At 39.3% G+C, this 22,293-nt stretch overlaps 1 non-coding gene across 1 annotated transcript; it reads right to left on the minus strand.

Moving 5' to 3' along the window:
* Positions 1 to 1,770: 1,770 nt before the first annotated feature.
* Positions 1,771 to 1,878, minus strand: LOC112781750 (small nucleolar RNA R71). The gene has a single exon (XR_003192510.1). It is a non-coding gene; the product is annotated as a small nucleolar RNA R71 (small nucleolar RNA).
* Positions 1,879 to 22,293: the final 20,415 nt, after the last annotated feature.

A 22,293-nucleotide genomic window follows, 5' to 3' on the forward strand; every position in this document is an offset into this window, starting at 1 on the left:
TTGCATGTTCATCTTGCATTTTTCGAAAAAATTCATGCATTCATAGTGTTGTTCATGATCTTCAAGTTGTTCTTGGTAAGTCTTCTTGTTTGATCTTTGCATTTGCATGTTTTGTGTCTTTTCTTGTTTTTCATATGCATTCCTGAATTCTTTATGTCTAAGCATTAAAGAATTCTAAGTTTGGTGTCTTGCATGTTTTCTTTGCATTAAAAATTTTTCAAAAATGTGTTCTTGATGTTCATCATGATCTTCATAGTGTTCTTGGTGTTCATCTTGACATTCATAGCATTCTTGCATGCATTCATTGTTTTGATCCATAACTTTCATGCATTGCATCATTTTTTCTTGTTTTTCTCTCTCATCATAAAAATTCAAAAATAAAAAAATATCTTTCCCTTTTTCTCTCTTAAAATTTCGAAAATTAGATTTGACTTTTTCAAAAATTTTTAAAATCTAGTTGTTTTTATGAGTCAAATCAAATTTTCAATTTAAAAAAAATCTTATCTTTTTCAAAATCTTTTTCAAAAATCAAATCTTTTTTCAATTTTTTTTAGTTATTTTCGAAAATTTCAAAAATATTTTTCTTAATTTTACATCATATTTTCGAAAATAACATCACAATTAATGTTTTGATTCAAAAATTTCAAGTTTGTTACTTGCTTATTAAGAAAGATTCAAACTTTAAGTTCTAGAATCATATCTTATGATTTCTTGTGAATCAAGTCATTAATTGTGATTTTAAAATTCAAATCTTTTTCAAAAACTAATTTCTATCATATCTTTTCAAAAATATCTTCTTATCTTATCTTTTTCAAAAATTTGATTTCAAAATACTTTTTCTAACTTCCTAACTTCTTATCTTTTCAAAATTTGTTTCAACTAACTAACTAACTTTTTGTTTGTTTCTTATCTTTTTCAAAACTACCTAACTAACTCTCTCTCTCTCCAATTTTCGAAAATATCTCCCTCTTTTTCAAAATTTCTTTTTAATTAACTAATTATTTCAATTTTTAAATCTTAATTTTCGAAAACTACTAACCTTTTTCAAAAACTATTTTCGAAAATCACTAACTCTTTTTTCAAAAATAATTTTCGAAAATTCTCTTCTCTCTCATCTCCTTCTATTTGTTTATTCATCTACTAACACCTCTCCCTCACTCACAAAAAAAAAAGAAAAAAAGAAAAAAAAAGAGGATCTCTATTATTATTATTTTTCTGTACCCTCTTCTTTGTCATATGAGCAGGAGCAAGGACAAGAATATTCTTGTTGAAGCAGATCCAGAATCTGAAAGGACTCTGAAGAGGAAACTAAGAGAAGCTGAATTACAACAAACCAGTAAGCACCTGTCAGAAATTATCAAACAGGAAAAGGAGATGGCAGCTGAAAATAATAATAATGCAAGGAGAATGCTTGGTGACTTTACTGCACCTAATTCCAATTTACATGGAAGAAGCATCTCCATTCCTGCTATTGGAGCAAACAACTTTGAGCTGAAACCTCAGCTAGTTTCTCTGATGCAGCAGAACTGCAAGTTTCATGGACTTCCATCTGAAGATCCTTTTCAGTTCTTAACTGAATTCTTGCAGATCTGTGATACTGTTAAGACTAATGGAGTAGATCCTGAAGTCTACAGGCTCATGCTTTTCCCTTTTGCTGTAAGAGACAGAGCTAGAATATGGTTGGATTCTCAACCTAAAGACAGCCTGAACTCTTGGGATAAGCTAGTCAAGGCTTTCTTAGCCAAGTTCTTTCCTCCTCAAAAGCTGAGTAAGCTTAGAGTGGATGTTCAAACCTTTAGACAGAAGGAAGGTGAATCCCTCTATGAAGCTTGGGAGAGATACAAAGGACTGACCAAAAAGTGTCCTTCTGACATGCTTTCAGAATGGACCATCCTGGATATCTTCTATGATGGTTTATCTGAGATATCAAAGATGTCATTGGATACTTCTGCAGGTGGATCCATTCACCTAAAGAAAACGCCTGCAGAAGCTCAAGAACTCATTGACATGGTTGCTAATAACCAGTTTATGTACACTTCTGAGAGGAATCCTGTGAGTAATGGGACGCCTATGAAGAAGGGAGTTCTTGAAGTTGATACTCTGAATGCCATATTGGCTCAGAATAAAATATTGATTCAGCAAGTCAAGATGATTTCTCAGAGTCTGAATGGAATGCAAGCTGTATCCAACAGTACTCAAGAGGCTTCTCCTGAAGAAGAAGCTTATGATCCTGAGAACCCTGCAATAGCAGAGGTGAATTACTTAGGTGAACCTTATGGAAACACCTATAACTCATCATGGAGAAATCATCCAAATTTCTCATGGAAGAATCAAAAGCCTCAACAAGGCTTTAATAATGGTGGAAGAAACAGGTTTAACAATAATAAACCCTTTCTATCATCCACTCAGCAACAGACAGAGAACTCTGAACAAAATACTTTTAATTTAGCAAACTTAGTCTCTGACCTATCCAAGGCCACTGTAAGTTTCATGAATGAAACAAGGTCTTCCATTAGAAATCTGGAAGCACAAGTGGGCCAGCTGAGTAAAAGGATCACTGAAATCCCTCCTAGTACTCTCCCAAGCAATACAGAAGAGAATCCAAAAGGAGAGTGCAAGGCCATTGACATAACCAAAATGGCCGAACCCAAAGAGGGAGAGGAGGACGTGAATCCCAATGAGGAAGACCTCCTGGGACGTCTAGTGATCAATAAGGAGCTTCCCTCTGAGGAACCAAAGGACTCCGAGGCTCATCTAGAGACCATAGAGATTCCATTGAACCTCCTTATGCCCTTCATGAGCTCTGATGAGTATTCCTCTTCTGAAGAGAATGAGGATGTTACTGAAGAGCAAACTGCCAAGTTTCTTGGTGCAATCATGAAGCTGAATGCCAAATTATTTGGTATTGAGACTTGGGAAGATGAACCTCCCTTGTTCACCAATGAACTAAGTGATCTGGATCAACTGACATTGCCTCAGAAGAGACAGGATCCTGGAAAGTTCATAATACCTTGTACCATAGGCACCATGATCTTTAAGGCTCTGTGTGACCTTGGTTCAGGAATAAACCTCATGCCCCTCTCTGTAATAGAGAAACTGGGAATCTATGGGGTGCAAGCTGCTAAAATCTCATTAGAGATGGCAGACAATTCAAGAAAACAGGCTTATGGACAAGTAGAGGACGTGTTAGTAAAGGTTGAAGGCCTTTACATCCCTGCTGATTTAATAGTCCTGGATACTGGAAAGGAAGAGGATGAATCCATCATCCTAGGAAGACCTTTCCTAGCCACAGCAAGAGCTGTGATTGATGTGGACAGAGGAGAATTGATCCTTCAATTGAATGAGGACAACCTTGTGTTTACAACTCAAGGATCTCTCTCTGCATCCATGGAGAGGAAGCATAAAAAGCTTCTCTCAAAGCAGAGTCAAACAAAGCCCCCACAGTCAAACTCTAAGTTTGGTGTTGGGAGGCCACAACCAAACTCTAAGTTTGGTGTTGAACTCCCATATCCAAACTCTAAGTTTGGTGTTGGAGAGTCTCAATAATGCTCTGAACATCTGTGAGGCTCCATGAGAGCCCACTGTCAAGCTATTGACATTAAAGAAGTGCTTGTTGGGAGGCAACCCAATTTTTTATTTATCTAACTATATTTTTCTTAGTTATATGTCTTTATAGGTTCATGATCATGTGGAGTCACAAAATAAACAAAAAAATTAAAAACGGAATCAAAAACAGCAGAAGAAAAATCACACCCTAGAGGAAGCATCTGTCTGGCGTTCAACGCTAGAACAGAGCATGGTTCTGGCGCTGAACGCCCAAAATGGGCAGTATCTGGGTGCTGAACGCCCAGAACAAGCATGGTTCTGGCGTTCAACGCCAGAAATGGCCAGTAAATGGGCGTTGAACGCCCAAAATGGGCACCAACCTGGCGCTGAACGCCCAGAGTTACGTGCAAGGGCATTTTGCATGCCTAATTTGGTGCAAGGGTATAAATCCTTGAACACCTCAGGATCTGTGGACCCCACAGGATCATCTCAGGATCTGTGGACCCCACAGGATCCCCACCTACCTCCACTCACTTCTTCTCACCTCTCTTTCACACAATCTCATAAACACCCTTCCCCAAAAACCCTTTACCAATCACCTCAATCTCTCTTCCCCATCACCTCTTCACCACTCACATCCATCCACTCTTCCCCATAAACCTACCTCATAAACTCCACCTACCTTCAAAATTCAAAACCAATTTCCCACCCAAACCCACCCTAAATGGCCGAACCTTAACTCCCCTCCCTCCCCTATATATAGCCCTCCATTCTTCCTCATTTTCACACAACACAACCCTCTCCTCTCTACTTGGCCGAAACACACTTCACCCCTCTTCTCCATATTTTCTTCTTCTTCTTCCTCTATTCTTTCTTTTATTGCTCGAGGGCGAGCAATATTCTAAGTTTGGTGTGGTAAAAGCATAAGCTTTTTATTTTTCCATTACCATTGATGGCACCTAAGACCGGAGAATCCTCTAGAAAGGGGAAAGGGAAGACAAAAGCTTCCACCTCCGAGGCATGGGAGATGGAAAGGTTCATCTCCAAAGCCCATCAAGACCACTTCTATGATGTTGTGGCCAAGAAGAAGGTGATCCCCGAAGTCCCTTTCAAACTCAAAAGAAATTAGTATCCAGAGATCCAACATGAAATTCAAAGAAGAGGTTGGGAAGTTCTAACAAATCCCATCCAACAAGTCGGCATCCTAATGGTTCAAGAGTTCTATGCCAATGCATGGATCACCAAGAACCATGATCAAACTAAGAACCCGGATCCAAAGAACTACGTTACAATGGTTCGGGGAAAATACTTAGATTTTAGTCCGGAGAATGTGAGGTTGGCGTTCAACTTGCCCATGATGCAAGGAGATGAACGCCCCTACATTAGAAGGGTCAACTTTAATCAAAGGTTGGACCAAGTCCTTATGGACATATGTGTGGAAGGAGCTCAATGGAAGATTGACTCCAAAGGCAAGCCGGTTCAACTAAGAAGATTGGACCTCAAGCCTGTGGCTAGAGGATGGTTGGAGTTCATTCAATGCTCAATCATTCCCACTAGCAACCGATCTGAAGTTACTGTGGATCGGGCCATCATGATTCATAGCATCATGATTGGAGAGGAAATAGAAGTTCATGAAGTCATCTCTAATGAACTCTACAAAATAGCCGAAAAGTCATCCCCCATGGCAAGGCTAGCTTTTCCTCATCTTATCTGCCATCTATGTTACTCAGCTGGAGCTTTCATAGAAGGAGACATTCCTATTAAGGAAGAGAAGCCCATCACTAAGAAAAAGATGGAGCAAGCAAGAGAGCCCATTCGTGGAGCTCAAGAGGCGCAGGAAGCTCATCACCATGAGATCCCGGAGATGCCTCAAATGCATTTTCCTCCACAAAACTATTGGGAGCAAATCAACACCTCCCTAGGAGAATTAAGTGCCAACATGGAACAATTAAGGGTGGAACATCAAGAGCACTCCATCATGCTCCATGAAATAAGAGAAGATCAAAAAGCAATGAGGGAGGAGCAACAAAGACAAGGAAGAGACATAGAAGAGCTCAAGGACATCATTGGTTCCTCAAGAAGGGAACGCCACCATCACTAAGGTGGATTCATTCCTTGTTCTTATTTCTTCTGTTTTTTGTTTTCTATGTGCTTATCTATGTTTGTGTCTTCACTACATGATCATTAGTAGTTAGTAACTTTGTCTTAAAGTTATAAATGTCCTATGAATCCATCACCTCTCTTAAATGAAAAATGTTTTAATTCAAAAGAACAAGAAGTACATGAGTTTCGAATTTATCCTTGAACTTAGTTTAATTATATTGATGTGGTGACAATGCTTCTTGTTTTCTAAATGTATGCTTGAACAGTGCATATGTCTTTTGAAGTTGTTGTTTAAGAATGTTAAATATGTTGGCTCTTGAAAGAATGATGACTAGGAGACATGTTATTTGATAATCTGAAAAATCATAAAAATGATTCTTGAAGCAAGAAAAAGCAGCAAAGAACAAAGCTTGCAGAAAAAAAAATAGAAATAGCGAAAAAAATAGAAAAAGAAAAAACAAGCAGAAAAAGCCAAAAGCTCTTAAAACCAAGAGGCAAGAGCAAAAAGCCAATAACCCTTAAAACCAAAAGGCAAGGGTAAATAAAAAGGATCCCAAGGCTTTGAGCATCAGTGGATAGGAGGGCCTAAAGGAATAAAATCCTGGTCTAAGCGGCTAAACCGAGCTGTCCCTAACCATGTGCTTGTGGCGTGTAGGTGTCAAGTGAAAACTTGAGACTGAGCGGTTAAAGTCAAGGTCCAAAGCAAAAAAAAAAAAGAGTGTGCTTAAGAACCCTGGACACCTCTAATTGGGGACTTTAGCAAAGCTGAGTCACAATCTGAAAAGGTTCACCCAATTATGTGTCTGTGGCATTTATGTATCCAGTGGTAATACTGGAAAACAAAGTGCTTAGGGCCACGGCCAAGACTCATAAAATAGATGTGTTCAAGAATCATCATACTGAACTAGGAGAATCAATAACACTATCTGAACTCTGAGTTCCTATAGATGCCAATCATTCTGAACCTCCATGGATAAAGTGAGATGCCAAAACTATTCAAGAGGCAAAAAGCTATAAGTCCAGCTCATATGATTGAAGCTATGTTTCATTGATAGTTTGGAATTCATAGTATATTCTCTTCTTTTTATCCTATTTGATTTTCAGTTGCTTGGGGACAAGCAACAATTTAAGTTTGGTGTTGTGATGAGTGGATAATTTATACGCTTTTTGACATTGTTTTTAGTATATTTTTAGTAGGATCTAGTTACTTTTAGGGATGTTTTCATTAGTTTTTATGTTAAATTCACATTTCTGGACTTTACTATGAGTTTGTGTGTTTTTCTGTGATTTCAGGTATTTTCTGGCTGAAATTGAGGGACTTGAGCAAAAATCAGATTCAGAGGTTGAAGAAGGACTGCTGATGCTGTTGGATTCTGATCTCCCTGCACTCAAAGTGGATTTTCTAGAGCTACAGAACTCTAAATGGCATACTTCCAATTTCGTTGGAAAGTAGACATCCAGGGCTTTCCAGCAATATATAATAGTCTATACTTTGGCCAAGAATAGACGACGCAAACTGGAGTTTAACGCCAGCTCTCTGCCTAATTCTGGCGTCCAGCGCCAGAAAAGGATCCAAAACCAGAGTTGAACGCCCAAACTGGCACAAATGCTGGCGTTCAACTCCAAGAAGGACCTCTACACGTGCAACACTCAAGCTCAGCCCAAGCACACATCAAGTGGGCCCCGGAAGTGGATTTATGCATCAATTACTTACTTCTGTAAACCCTAGTAGCTAGTTTATTATAAATAGGACATTTCACTATTGTATTGGATATCTTTTGATCCTGGATTGTATCTTTTGATCACTTTTAGATCTCTAGACCTCCATGGGAGGCTGGCCACTCGGCCATGCCTACCCTCTATTCACTTATGTATTTTCAACGGTAGAGTTTCTACACTCCATAGATTAAGGTGTGGAGCTCTGCTGTTCCTCAAAGATTAATGCAAAGTACTACTGTTTTCTATTCAATTCATCTTATTTCGCTTCCAAGATATTCATTCGCACTTCAACCTAAATGTGATGAACGTGACAATCATCATCATTCCCTATGAACGCGTGCCTGACAACCACTTCCGTTCTACATTAGATTGAATGAGTATCTCTTAGATCTCTTAATCGGAATCTTCGTGGTGTAAGCTAGAATGATGGCGGCATTCAAGAGAATCCGGAAGGTCTAAACCTTGTCTGTGGTATTCCGAGTAGGATTCAATGATTGAATGACTGTGACAAGCTTCAAACTCGCGATTGCCGGGCATAGTGACAGACGCAAAAGGATAGTAAATCCTATTCCAGCAGGATTGAGAACCGACAGATGAATAGCCGTGCTGTGACAGGGTGCGTTGACCATTTTCACTGAGAGGATAAGATGAAACCATTGACAAGGGTGATGCCTCCAGACGATTAGCCATGCCGTGACAGGGCATTTGGATCATTTTCCCGAGAGAAGACCGAAAGTAGCCATTGACAATGGTGATGTATCACATAAAGCTAGCCATGGAAAGGAGTAAGACTGATTGGATGAAGATAGCAGGAAAGCAGAGGTTCAGAGGAACGAAAGCATCTCTATTCGCTTATCTGAAATTCTCACCAATGATTTACATAAGTATTTCTATCCCTATTTTATTAATTAATTTCGAAAACCCCATTACTATTTTATATCCGCCTGACTGAGATTTACAAGGTGACCATAGCTTGCTTCATACCAACAATCTCCGTGGGATTCGACCCTTACTCACGTAAGGTATTACTTGGACGACCCAGTGCACTTGCTGGTTAGTTGTGCGAAGTTGTGAACCATGGTATGGGCATCATATTTTTGGCGCCATTACCAGGGAAAGAAAGAGCGATGAATTTTACATAATCAAAGTGTAATCACAATTTCTGCGCACCATTAAGCTGATGTTTTGACTATATTTTTTTTGTCTATTTAGATTGATTGCAGCTTTCTTATGGTTGGGTGAAGTTTTCTGAAGAGATAAAGGCGATTCTTGGCACAATGGTAAAGCACAAAACCTTTATTGTTTCAAATGAAAAAACTAGTTTCTTTTTTATTCAATTTCATCATGAGAAAAATATGTATTTTGTTTACTTATGTTTATTATTTATTTAATTTGGTAACTTAGCAAGTATGTTAATTGACACTTATTGGAATACCTTTCTATATATATGCAATATATATTATTAGCTTATTCTCTCTATTGATTAAATTGAATTTAAATATTTAAATATTGTTAGTGTGTGCTATATATCCTTCAAATGTCATATAAATATAACAAAGGTAAAAAATATATTACTTTAGATATAAAAAAAGAGAACTTAAGAAAAATTCAATAAGGTATTGCTTAAGGTATTAGAAAAAGACAACTACAAATAAACTTAGATAAGTGTTGCTTTAACTCTATGAAAAAAGTAACTTAAAAAAATATAGACAAGTGTTGCTTTAGGTATATGAAGAAGGCAACTTAAAAAATTTGGCGTGTTACTTTAGGTATATTAAAAAACAACCAGAAAAAATTTATACAAGTGTTGCTTTAGGTATATGAAAAGACAACTTAAAAAAATCTGGACAAGTGTTGCTTTATGTATTAGAAAATACAACTCGTAAAAAGTGTTGCCATAAATCCTTATCTAAAGTGTTATGTTTGAGTCTTCTAAGGCAACCCTTTCGTGAAGTTGCTTTTTTTTGTAGAAAAGGAAACTTTTTTTAAGGTTGCCATAAAAAGGGTTCCCTTTGATGCACAAAAATGTTGCCTTAGACCTAAGGTAACGGCCGTATAGCCAACCCCCAAAAAGCGTTGCGTTTTGTTGGAAAGTGTTGCCTTTGATCAAAGACAAAACTTTTTCTTATTATAGGCAACGTTTTTAAAGGGTTGCCTCAGCCTGAATTTGTTGTAGTGTTAGCCACCATCTCTATCGAATTCAGGGCTTCATTAGTGGTCTTCATGTGCAAAGATCCTCTTGCAGAATTATCCAATGAGAGTCTCGAAGCTTAAGTGATTCCATAAAAAAAATCTGCAACTGCACCCAATCTGAGAACATATCTGGAGGGAACTTTCTAATAATGGCCTTGTACCTCTCCCAAGCTTCATAGAGAGACTCGCCATCTAACTGTCTGAAAGTCTGAATGTCTATTCTCAGCTTAGTCAACCTTTAAGGCGAAAAGAATTTGGTTATGAACTTACAGACCAAATCCTCCTAAGTTGTAATACTTCCATTGGGTTGTGCCTCGGGCCACTGACTAGCCCGGTCCCTCACAGTAAATGGAAAAAGTAACAACCTGTAGACATCAACAGGAACTCCGTTGGTCTTGACCGTATCACAAATCCTCAAAAAATTAAAGATGAATAAGTTGGGGCCCTCCTGAGGACTCTCAATGAATTGGAAGTTTTGCTAAACTAAGATAGTCAATTGAGGTTTCAGTTCAAAATTGTTGGCATTCACAACTGGTGCCACAATGCTTCTCACACAATTCCCAGGATTGGGGTTAGTATACGACCACAGAGTTCTTCTTACTAGTTGGACATTATTGGGATTGTTGACAACATCATGATCATTATTATCTGCCATTCTGACTTCAATTTCCTCTTAAGATTCATCCCTGAGATCTTTTGCAATTCTCTGAGCTCTAGCTTGTTGCCTTCGTCTCCTAAGATTTCTTTTAATCTCAAGGTCATAGTGAAGAACAAGTTCTTCGTCCTTGTTTTTCTGCATAAACACTCAGAAAATAAGAAGAATTGGGATTCTCAATGTCACAGTAAAGAGAACCTCTGTGAGCAACTCGAAAAGAGAAGAAAATTGAATTAAATTAAAATATCAAAAAATAAATTAAACTAAAATGAAACAAAATAAACAAAAAGAAAGGGTCTAATCAAGGTAATCAACCAACTGGTAGTTTGTTAATCACAATTAATCCCAGTAACGGCGCCAAAACTTGATGCGAAATTTTCACACCACAAACTACCAACAAGTATACCAGATCGTATCAAGTAATACCATGGGATGGGGTTATCATTCCCACGAGGATTAATGGATTAAGTAAGCAATGATTGACTGATTACTCTATTCAGACAAGCAACAATTGAGGATTTTGAATAGCAAATAGCATAAAAGTCACTAAATTAAAGAAAATAGACAGTAAATGCGTGAAGAGGTTAATATGAGAAGAGCATTAAGGCTTTGGAGATGTTTAGATTTTCAAATTAACAACTATTGTCATCTACCTTGATCATACAAAGATTTAATTCATAGCAAACACTAGGTGATTGAATTTCAATCCCTTGGCAATTCAATCTCTTCTAACCTAATTAACCGTCAATTCCTTAATCGATTAATTGTGTTAAAAAAATAAGTTTGAAATCTGGTTTAAAGACCACACAATTCTCAAGAACCCATAAATAATCCGATTATATGTCACATATGACATCAAATCCAGATAATAAATTATGAGAAAAAGGTTTCAAGATTTAATTCCAATGATTTAACTTTTTCAAGATTCAAAGGGATTCAATTTAGATTAGGGTTATTTTCCAATATACTCTAATCCTTAGGATGAAGAACGAAATCAATTCTTGAATAGAAATCAATGCATTAATCAAAAGTAGAAAAATAGTAGTATTAGTCCATCAAAATAAACAGAGCTCCTAACATTAACAATGGAGACTTTGTTACGCATGGTGCAGAGAAAATCCTAAAAGTGTAAAACTGAAAATTGCTGAAGAGGAGAATAGAAGAGAGAGCCCCGCAGGACAAATCTCCTCCCTTTTATAGTCCTAATCCTAATTGATACAAACTTAAATTAAAACCTACTAGTATCTTTTCTATTTATTTATTTGAATTTAAATCTAAAGGAAGGAATCATGCTACTGGCTTCAAGGAGAACGTGAGGACTACTTGCTGATTCGTTGTCAGCGCTAAATGCCGGTGATGTGGCATTTAGCGCCACACATCCAGGGAGTTACGTGCACGTCCCAAGGTCCTGGCACTAAACACCGGTGATGTGGCGTTTAGCGCCACCTTGCCTGAAGGGAGCGGAATGGTGAGCTTTAAGGGTCCAGCACTAAACGCTAGTGATGTAGCGTTTAGCGCCAACATGGTAGGGGACAATTTTTTGCTTTACTTTTTCATGAATTCTGCCCGATCTTCACTCAAATGCTATCTGAAATCAATAAAAGGCAACAACACTCAAAGTAGCTTCGATCCAAGCATAAAATATCTAATTCCTCTCAGAAAATCAATCATTCACTACATAAATCAATAAAAAAAGATGTCTGTAATGCTCATGCATTATCTACCCATACGAAAAGTGTGCATGTCTGCTTGGTAGACTCCTGACTCCTATTGAGTTGGACCAAAACATAATTCATTAAGAATAAAAAAATAATTTAAATTTAATTATCATAAAACTTTCGATTTGGAGAACTTGAAAACAAAGGGAATTCGGAAGAGTTTTAGCGGGTTAATAAAAACTTTCAGAATCCTTGTTCTCCAAATAATTAAACTCATGAATGAAGTTTAACTCTCCAAAACCACTTCTTCCTATCTAAAATCCTCTTAAACCAAACACGTCAACATGCCCTTAGAGTAACTCTCCTTTTTAAATATATTCAAAAGTGAACTATTTAATCCCATTTTTTAAACTGTTGATGGAGTGTAAGGTGACTATAAGTTGATAAAAATATAGTCTATGCAAAGTTATTGATTGTCGATGTTTGCTAACTCGTAAACCAATATAAGATTATCTTCTATGCACAATGCTCTCGTACCAATTCAAAAGTTAATAAACCTTTTACTTTTACAGAATTTCATTCTTATAGTTTAATTATCTTTTCATCTTTATAATTTTATTAAATTGTTAATTAAATTTTATAAATTTTTTTAATTGAATTCTTACATTTTTTTTTAATTTTATAATTAGGTATTGCTTAATCTAAAAAATGTTAAAATTAATTGAATATTTTTTTATAAATTAAAGATATTCATAGTTAAAATTTAATTAGATCTTTGACTTCATATATTTTAGAAAAAAAATTCTGTTAATTTTAATATTTTTGATATAAAAATAACTTAATTACAAAATTATAAAGACACAATTGAAAAGAAAAAAATATAAAAATCTAATTAAAAATTTAGTAAAACTATAAGTACTAACAGAATAATTAAACCAATTTCATTAAATTATAACTCTTACTGAGTTACTGAATATTATGTATACTATTTGGTTGTTAATATTTTTCACAGAAATAACTAACACGTATATCAGAGATGAGAGAGAGAGAGAGCATGGTGGGAAACACAGAGAGGGGTAGGAATAGGAAACATGGCAATGATTCGAGAATTTGGAATCGAGAAGAGCATCGACGGCTGGAGCATGATTCTTTTTCCATCTTCGTGGATAACCTTCCTCAAGACATCTCAAAGAAAGAACTTTTTCAGCTGTTCAATTGGACTGGACGTATAAATGACATATACTTATCACGCAAACAAAAAGGTGATAACATATACATTTTTGCGTTCATATATACTACGAAGGGTGGGGCTTTGAAGGCAATAAAGGAAATGAATCGTATGAAGTTGAGAGGAAAAGTTGTGTTCGTGGGGGAAGCAAAGTACAGAAGGATATCGAGTACGAAGGACACAAAGAGTCCTCAGAGAGGAAAAGATGATCGGAACAAGTTGGGTCGGCAGCCAAAGCGCGAAGAGGCTAGCGACGTGCAGTTGAATACTTTGGAGGTCAGAAAGGAGAAAAAAGAACAAGATCCCAATGTAAAGGGGGGGACTAAGAAGAAGATCGAGGTAACGGTGGCAAAAGAAAATCTCGATTGGTTGCAGAGAAGTCTAATAGGAGGGATGACAAAGGCCATTGATTTTTGTTCTTTGAAGGATATGATCGAGATAAATATGCCTCAAGTCATCCAAGTACGAGAGCTAGGTGCATATAAAGCCCTACTGACTTTTGATTCTATGCTGAGTGCCGAAGAAACCTACACTTTTAAAATGAATAGTCTTCTACAAATCTTCCATAGCGTATGGAGATGGGAGGAGGCGGAGAGGAGTGAAACAAGGAGAGTGTGGTTGGAATGCTTTGGAGTTCCTCTACATGTATGGTCAGCGAACACCTTCAAAATGATAGGAGGTCAATGGGGGAAAGTAGTCGGGTGTGATAATTTAACGGAATCGCGCAATTCCTTTAGTGTTGGACATGTGCAAATCGATACAAGCATGCTGGATGTAATCAATGAATGGATTCATATTACAGTAGGTCTCAGTGGTTTTGATGTTCTGGTAAAAGAGGTAGGACGAGAAACATACGGCCTGGGGTGTAAGCTGGTAAGTATGGATGATGGAGGTACAAGCAGCAAACAACAATTGAATGGTGCAACACTTGACTTAACAGAAAATGTTATAAAATTGGCACGGTGAACAGACATACAGGAGTTCAGGGATGACGCGGTGGAGCTGTTAACGATGGTGACGAAAGATGGTGAAGAAGATAAGGACAGAATGGTAATTTCAGAAGAAATTTTGAATGAATGGAATTATGACAATTCAAATCACAACCCCATGAATATGGTACCATCTAATTCTAATTAAGAGGAAATTAAAGACAGGGCTAATTTTGTGGGAGGGGATCTAGTGAGTGATGAGGACGATTCGGAAAGGACTCAATCTGGAATTCTTGTGAGCAGACTAAGTGGGTTGCGAGCGGGTGTCAAAGGGGGAAAAAGAAAAAGTTCAGGCTCTTATGAAAGTTGGGCCAGATACACTAGTTGCTACAACAAGGGGTTGCTATTGCAATTGGGCCCTAATCCCCCAGCTGACCTAATTGAAACAGGCACTGGATCAGGAGCTGCTGGTGGGCTAGGCTCCTTCCAACCGGGTCGGGCTTCAGCAATCAACGCTGGTGCAAGGTTCTCCAATCCGTGCGTAGCTGTTCCAGGGAAGGTTCTCCAATTGGGCCCTAATCCCCCAGCTGACCCATTTGAAACAGGCACTGGATCAGGAGCTGCTGGTGGGCTAGGCTCCTTCCAACCGGGTCGGGCTTCAGCAATCAGCGCTGGTGCAAGGTTCTCCAATCCTTGCGTAGCTGTTCCAGGGAAGGTCTATGGAGATGGGGTTGCTGCGACGAACGGGCACCCATGCTCACGGCGAGATGGAGAGGGCGGAGTGGCGAACAGTGGGGATATAGCCATGACACCTGGTGTTGGTGGCTGCTCGCCCCTCTTTGGCACGGTGACTTGCGCCGCTGAAGAAGTAGTGCGGTTAGGTGATTCACTAGAGAAGAGAAAGGCTGAGGAGGGGTCGATTGGGCTGGCTGATGGAGACAGGTTGAATGACAAGGAAGCTGAGATGAAGGAAATTCAGGGGTCGGCAACAAGGGCCGGGGGAGGGGACATGCACGATACTGACGAAAACGAAGGGATAGGGGAGACAAGTGATGAAAGGGAAGTGGCTGAGACCACGATTGTTGAGGATGATAACGAGGTGGTTAGGGAGACTGGAATGAGGACCTGGGCACAGAAACGTGGGATTCATGACTTGGATGTTAAAGAACGTACAGGTTCATTGGCAAGCAGGGAGAGCTTGGCCCAGGGAAGGGATGAAGGTGCTGGGGCTGCTAGGGAGGGAGTAGATGTTGAAAATATTGGGGGAACGAGTGACAATCTGAGTTCAACGTTGGAGGAGCAAATGCTGGAAAATAAAAGGACTTGGGATCTAGCAGTGGAATCCGGCGCAATTCTGTATGACGAAGAAGGGGATATAATGGCCATTCTCCAAGCCCAGAATGAGGAAAATGCTCAAAAAAGGTTGGCAAAACAGAAGGTGAAAGCAAGGCGAAGCAGACCCAAAAACTCCAAAAAGGTGTGTAATAATATCCTAAAATGATTTTTTGTTCTTGGAATGTTAGGGGGTTGGGGGTGATGGGAAGTCGAGAATGGTTAAGGACTTGAAGACGAAGAATAGATTGAATATGCTAGGGCTGGTTGAAACTAAAAAACATGTTGTGACGAGATTTGATGTTGCACGTCTCTAGGGCTGTAATAGTGTAAGTTGGGAATATGTTGCATCCGATGGTGCTTCGGGTAGGTTGTTGTTAATGTGGGATGATTTCATGTTCAAGATGAATAATTGTTATAAAGGGGAGAGATGACTGTGTGTTGAAGGGGTCTTATTAAAGAATAATTTCAATTGTGCATTCTTTTTGGTTTATGGTGCTCATGTCAGAGAGAAGAAACTTGTTGTGTGGGAGGAGTTGAGCTATGTTGCTGGTTTATGTCAGGTCCCGTGCTGCTTCATGGGGGACTTTAATGAAATTGTCCATATAGAGGAAAGAAAAGATACTGGTAGTTTAACTGTAGCTGCTGAAGAGTTTAAATCTTGGATACAGGATATGCACTTGGTGGACTTACCGCTTAATGACCGTAAGTATACGTGGTTTAGAGGCTGCTCATGTAGTCGGATTGATAGAGTGATGGTCAGCCTCGAATGGGTTGAGGAATTCTCAGAGACTCAGTTAAGAGGAGGACCAAGTGGTTTGTCAGATCACTGTCCGTTGATAATGGAAGATACTAAGATGAGAGACGGCCCAAGACCTTTTAGAAGTCTTGACTCATGGTTTACTCATGAAGGTTTCCTAAGAATGGTTAAAGAGGAATGGAGGGGTTTAGGGGAGATAAACTTTACAGACAAATTGAAGGCTTTGACAGCTCCTCTGGAAAAATGGCACACGGTCAATTTTGGGAACATGGATAACAAAATTCTGCAATTTGAGGAAGAGATACAGAAGTTGGATGACAAAGTAAGTAGTGGGGTGTATGATGGAACAGTGGAGGCAAGAAGGAAGGCGTTGGTTACCTGCTGCAAGAGATGGTATGTACGAAAAGAGATGCACTGGAAGCAGATGTCACGATCTAGGCATGCAAAGGAGATGGACAAAAACACCAGGTATTTCCACCAGATAGCTTCCGCTAGAAGGAGGAATAACAGGATTGATGTTTTGATGATTAATGGGAGGTTGGTTAGGAACTCAGTTAGAATAAAGATTGCTATCAGGGATTTTTACAAGAATTTGTATCATCAAGAGGAGTCTCCTAGGGTGGGCTTCAGGGATGGATTGGTGACTATGATATCTGACGAGGAGTCCGTGGAGCTAGAGGTGTTGCCATCAGTTGAAGAGATTAGAGAGGCAGTGTGGGACTGTGAATCGTCTAAAGCACCAGGCAATGATGGGTACAACATGAACTTTATCAAGAAGTGTTGGGATGAGATTGGGCCTGAGTTTACGGCAGCTATGATTGCTTTCTTTCAGACAGCCAAGTTACCTAAGGACGCTAATACCACTTGGGTTGCTTTGGCTCCTAAGTTTATTGGGGCCAAGGAAATCAAGGACCTTCGCCCGATTAGTATGGTTGGATGTGTATATAAGGTGATCTCTAAGGTGTTGGTTAGGAGGGTGAGAACCGTGATGCCAAGGCTGGTTGGGGAGACTCAGAGTGCATTTGTCAAAGATCAAAAAATTCATGATGGTGCACTTATTGCATGTGAAACTGTGCATTGGCTCAAATTAAGGAAAAAGGAGGCAGCAATCATCAAGCTAGACTTTCAGAAGGCATATGATAGAGTTAAGTGGAGTTTTGTGGACATCGTACTACAGAAGATGGGTTTTGGGAGAAGATGGAGGGCTTGGGTTATGGAATGCGTGGGCACAGCTTCTATGTCAGTGTTGATAAATGGTTCACCCACAAAGCCATTTTTGATGGAAAGAGGTTTGAGACAAGGTGACCCACTATCTCCATTCCTTTTTGTACTTGTTGTTGACGTGCTCCATAGAATGATTGGCGAGGTAGTTAGAAACGACCGTATCTCCCTTTTGTTGGTTGGGGGAGACAAGATGATCACAGGACTTACCATGGAGGTTGGTGATGGTAGAAGAACCCGGTTCTGGGAGGATGTTTGACTATGTGGTGGTGCTCTAAAGGATAGGTTTCCAAGACTCTTCTCGGTTTCAATCCAAAAAGGATCGGTCATTGGGGACTGTGGGTTCTAGGATGGGTTAGAGTGGATATGGAACTTCCAATGGAGGCGTGAGCTGTTCCAATGGGAGTTGGAAAGTGTGAATCAGTTACACGACGCTCTGAGAGTAGTTAAACTAGCGGCTGATAGAGATGATAGGCTTGTATGGAAGTTTGACAAACAAGGTATTTTTACTACTAACTCATTTGTGCATGTGTTGCAGGAGGAAACACTCCCAGAGGACATAACAAGTTATAGCTTCACCAAGACTATCTGGAAAGGCTTAGTTCCTCCAAGAGTGGAGCTGTTTGCTTGGTTTGTCTTGATTGGTAGGGTGCATAATTAATCAGAAAGATAATTTGTGTGCTCTATGTAAAAAGGACGTTGAAAATGTTCATCACTTATTTCTTGGATGTGAATTTATTTGGCATGTTTGGTGCACTTGGTTAGTTAATCTCGGGCGGAAATGGTCCTTTCCTGGTACTGTGAATGAACACTTTCAAAGCTGGACAGGCGCTACCGGTAGTAAGGCGGAGTCTAGAAATTGGTTCATTTGCTATTTTGCGATAGTCTGGAACGTTTGGCTGGAAAGGAACAGGAGGATATTTCATAATAAAGAAAAAGGCGTTGAAGACATTATTGATATGTCCTTTCTTAGTTACCAGGAGTGGAGGTATAAAGACCCCTTGTGTTGTTGATGGCTATGCAAAAGATGACATTGGGGTTGGTTAGTTCTGTAAGCTACTAGCTAGATTCTATTTGTGTTAGCCTTTTTTGTTACTGTTTTGCTCCATCTCGATGTTGAGCTCCCTTGTTTCAAAAAAAAATTATGTATACTATTTGTCTATTTGTAGTGGTCGGAAAAAGGTATGTGGATAAGGTAAGGATAATCTTTTTTTTTAAAGAAAAATTGGTTGAGTGTTAATGGAAAGATAAATTTTGTGATTTTTTATTTATATAAATAAAATAAATGTTTTAATTACTGAAATAAATAATTATAAAAATTATTACTGAAATTCGTTTCCCAAGTTTATCTCGTTTATAATGTAAATGAGATAAAGTTGGGGGACATCTATATATACATTTCGTTGACAGCAAGTTTCCGGATCCCAATTCGAACTTTTCGACCACTTTCTTTTCTCTTTTAACCCTTTCTGATCATATTATCGAGTAATATGAAGATGCACATGATCAGAACATCAACTAGCTGAATACGACATGGCACTATGCTAGGACAGATGACTTGGCTGTTAGTTCTATTATCTTGAATTTTATGTAATCCCATAGATGTAGAGCCATGGTTAGGGTACTTGCGAAGAACTCGAATACAATTACAACGATTAGGAATAGGTCACTGGTAGAAATTATTAATTCTAGGAATGTGGTTATTATTTTATATAATCCCATGTATGTATAGTCATGGTTAGGGTATTTGTCAAGAACTAGAATACAACTTGTATCCTTAGGAATAGGTCACTGATAGAAAATAGTAATTCTAGGGTTGTGGTTATGATTTTTTGGTAATTAAATTGTTAACTATATAATTATTAATTTAGAGTTTAAATGTTGGAGTAGATATTTTTCATTTGTGGAGTCTAGTTTAGGGGTCACACGTGTCTTAATTTATTAATTTAGTTAGTAACTAGTCAAGTATGATAATTAGATTATTAAGTTAACTCAAAGTTTCGTAGTTAGATAATTAATTACCTTATTGAATATTTTAATTTCACGTAACGCAATCAGAAAATGTGTATTAGTTAAGACAGTTTATGTTGATGGACCTAGAAAAAAATTTTAATTTTACTTTTTAATAATTGTAAAATATTTTTCTTTGTCAGGCTTCGCCTACTCCTTCCCGGCGAGTGTCACACACGCTTCCTCCACTGGACGCCATCGTCCCGTATTTGAAGGAGGCTGGATTCGGTGATATGGTGCCTCTCATGGATTTAGTATTCGACAACTCCCTGATTACGGCATTCGTGGAGCGATGGCGTCCGGCGAACCACACGTTCCATTTGCCGTGGGGTGAGGCCACCATCACCCTACAAGACATGGCGTACCACCTTGGGTTACGCGCACACGGGGACCCAGTTAGGGGTACTTTTGTGACTTCCTCAAGTGGCACGGCACCGAGACATGGGAGATGGTGGAGCGACTGCTTAGTGCCAGGCCTCCAGTGGTTCCACAGCAGGGGGCTCAAAGGAAGGAGTCATTCTCGCTAAAGCTTGTATGGATGTGGGACCATATCCGCCATATGCCACCGACCGATGACCCGGATACACTTCGACAGTATGCGAGGTATTACATCTTGTTACTAATCGTAGGCTACCTGATGACGGACAAGTCAAACAACTTCGTCCATCTGCATTGGCTGCCACTATTGCAGGACTTTGGGTGGTGTCGTGTATTGTCTTGGAGCTCGGCGGTGCTTACCAGGACATACTACTCACTATGCTCTGCAATATACCGAGGCACCACAGACATCGCCGGCTACACTCCGCTGTTGGAGTCCTGGATATACTAGAGATTTTTTCAGTGGTGTCCACCTGAACGAGAAATTTTCATGTATCCTATGGCTGCGAGATAACAATTGTTTATGTGTTTTTAATCTTTTCCTTCGCCATCCATACCTTTTTGTAGGAGGATTTGAAGTGATAGCTCTGCCAGGCTGCACCTTGCAGGACAGGGATGCTGACGGATAGGTTCGTCTGTATCAATGGCAGGATGACCTTGCAGATGAGGCTGCTATCTAGTTGTCGATTGTCTTGGGACATGGTGGGTGCTAGACAACTATGCGCTCCACCAACCCTCTGGACCTCCCTAATGAAATAAAACATCCATGGTTGAAAACTACTCAACATATAGCAATCATAAATGAGTAAGTACGCCTCAATTAAACTTGAACTCACTAGTATCCAAGGTTCTGTCGGAGGGCAACACGGATACTCCATGGACATCCATTTGTAACTTGACGACAATGCACATGGTACTCTAATCGGTCCGATTCCACCACTCGGTACTCAGTACTTCTGTGAATACTATAATTCTTCACACCCTATATTACTGCATCTCGGCATTTGAATCTATGGCCAACCCAAAACTCAACCCCATCATCTAGGTTGTAATTCTCTTCCCTGATATTGGAAAATGGAGATTTCTCATGCATGGCGTCCAGATCCAATGTATGATAGTGACTTGGTACATTTGATAGCACCGGAATCGGGTGGGAGGGGAGGCAAAACATATTGCATCGCTGCCTCAGCCGGCGTCTCTGGTACAAACTCCTCCTCATCATCATCTTTAGAGGAATAACTATCGTTGCTATCCACAACGTACTCTTCGTCGGAGTCTTCCTTACCCATCTTCATGTCTTCCACTGGTATGGCAATATGAATCGGTGGTGGTGCGAAAGGTGAGTCATCCTACACAAATGTCAAGCGTACAGAATCACCACCACCAACATCACCAACCTCGGCGGAAAGCTTCATCACTTATTCCGCCATGATTCTCCCATGGATGTCGAACATGAGTCGCACATGCTCGTCGCTGAGGAGCCGAAATAGTCGAAAATGGAAAACTCCATTACCTAACGGTGCTAGCAACCTATACCCCACCCTTCCGATCTCTCCTCTCCATGTGCCACCAAGGTTGCTCAATATCAAACTTTTCAATTCAGACAACAAACTTACGCGCCGAGTGCGCAATAGTAACGGATTCTCACACTCAAATATCACCTCATTGTCGCTGTTTCTCATATGACAATTGGGATACACACAGACAACTTCGTATCCGCTATTACTGGACATGTTTGCCTACTTTTTGTAAGAAAAACGGGAGAGAAGAAGATATGAAATGTATATGGAGAATGCCAAGGATTGTACATCCTTTTATAGAAATTGGAAATTTGTCTTACTGTATCTCGTTTACACAATAAACGCATTATTTTAACACGTATCTCGTTTACAGTATTGATGCCAGGGCATTTTGGCCAGTTTCACTGACCTTTTCTTTACTGTTTTTAGGGTAGTTTCATACATTTCCTTATGAAATAAGCTAGTTTTGGGTAGATATTCACTTACATCTTGATTCAAGCATGCATTGTGCATTTTACATGATTTCATGAGGATTTTGCATGAATTTAAGGACAAATTGGAAGTTGCATTTTCCATGACTTGGACTAGAACTTTGATGCACTTTATTGCTTAATTTCAGGACAAAGGAAGCAAAGAAGAACCACATTAGTGGCTACGTTAGTTGCACTAACGTGGAATGGGAGTAACTTGCAAAGTTAATGAGAAAAGTGATTGCCAATAACGTTCTCGAAGCCATCATTGCCCATGTTAAGAAATAGAGCCAACGTTAGTGACACTTAACATTATCACTAACGTTGAACCAAGATCATGAGTGGCCACGTTAGAGTCCACGTTAACCTAGTTAATGTGGCCTCTAACGTTAAGAAGGAAGGGGGGAGCCAACGTTAGTGACACTCAACATTGTTACTAACGTTGGCCAAAGCACATTAAGCCACGTTAACTCCCACGTTAACCTAGTTAACGTGGAAGCAAACGTGAAGGAACAAAGTGGTCGACAACGTTAGTGACACCCAACATTGTCACTAACATTGGAAGAACACA

Source organism: Arachis hypogaea, chromosome 19 (assembly GCF_003086295.3).
Source record: "Arachis hypogaea cultivar Tifrunner chromosome 19, arahy.Tifrunner.gnm2.J5K5, whole genome shotgun sequence".
Lineage (NCBI taxonomy): Eukaryota > Viridiplantae > Streptophyta > Magnoliopsida > Fabales > Fabaceae > Arachis > Arachis hypogaea.